Genomic DNA, 1,192 nt, shown 5'->3' with positions numbered 1-1,192 from the left:
TCTGAATTGGGCCAAATCTCCGCAGAATTGAATTAGAGGCCAAAGCTTTACACAGCCCTAATAGATACCTATATAGAGAGAACAATATTTTTTATGCATAGGAGAAAGGGGTTATGTCTTAAAATGAGAAAACCGATTATGTATGGATAACTCAAGCTTGACAAGAACTATAAATGGGTATCCTTTGTGACACGTTTTCTTCCCCACAGAATGAGCAACTTTAGCTTTATCCTATTTGTGGGAATCTACTAATAATGCTCTCCCTTCTCATCTATGAACATTTTCTCTTCCCAACACTTATTTTACTATAAGCCTCATCATATTTATCATTTTTCTTAAAGTCTCAGCTTCTAGAGTCAGGTGATGATATGTGAATCATTTTTAGTTATAAATCAACCTCCCCTCCCTCCCTAAAAAAGCCATAAAAATCACATTCAACTCATGTAGAGTGCCACACTATAATTGGGCCCCTGACAATTGAACTGTAAACCAAATACAGCAATGTAGAATATTATCTTTTTGAGAGAAAAATCTCTCTTTCCAAAATTGAACCTGAAAATAAGGGTTTAACATAGATGCATCCTCAACTTCTAATCAGAACAATGCAGTAAGTTTCTAGTCCTCTCACTGAGGAAGAAAAGCCTTAAAATATGAACCATAAAGGCTCAAAGCCCAGAGGGGAATTTAAAAGAATTCAAACTGTATTATTTCTGAAAATGTTATGATTTGTAAAGCCAATGTCAGAATTTGGGGGGAGGGAGAGGCTTATTAATCAAATATTGGGGAGAGGGGAAAGGCTTGATTAAATCAGTTACTGTTCACTGTTCTGCATTCACTAGTGCCAAGCTTATTCTTATTTCTGCTGCTCAGTAGAAAGACAGAAAAAAATTGTCTTCCACTTGGCCTATCTAGGGATAGGAAATGCCTTACTTCCTGTGGGTGGCATAGGATACTAGTGCCTAGTGCTGGTACTATGAAAAAAGGCAAAAACATTCAATCTCATGTAATAATGCATTGGAGAGAACATCCAAGCCAGGGGTAGGCAATGTTTTTGGCTGGAGTGCCAAAAAAACTTCAATGTCTATCTTGTATGCCACAAAAGCAAAACCGGGATAAGGAGTACATGGCAGGGTGCATGCCATATTAATATAATTAATAATTATAAATGTTGCTTTTTTTTTTTTTTTTTTTT

At 36.2% G+C, this 1,192-nt stretch overlaps 1 protein-coding gene across 1 annotated transcript in view; it reads right to left on the bottom strand.

Moving 5' to 3' along the window:
* Window positions 1–1,192, bottom strand: part of FRMPD4 (FERM and PDZ domain containing 4) — a 590,635-nt gene that overhangs the window by 294,258 nt on the left and 295,185 nt on the right. The gene's annotated exons all lie outside the window — the stretch shown is intronic.

Source organism: Gavialis gangeticus, unplaced genomic scaffold (assembly GCF_001723915.1).
Source record: "Gavialis gangeticus isolate Ggan-Ray unplaced genomic scaffold, GavGan_comp1, whole genome shotgun sequence".
NCBI classification, from domain to species: domain Eukaryota; kingdom Metazoa; phylum Chordata; order Crocodylia; family Gavialidae; genus Gavialis; species Gavialis gangeticus.
The sequence above is the reverse complement of the archived record's forward strand: the minus strand, read 5'-3'. Positions and strand labels throughout refer to the sequence as shown.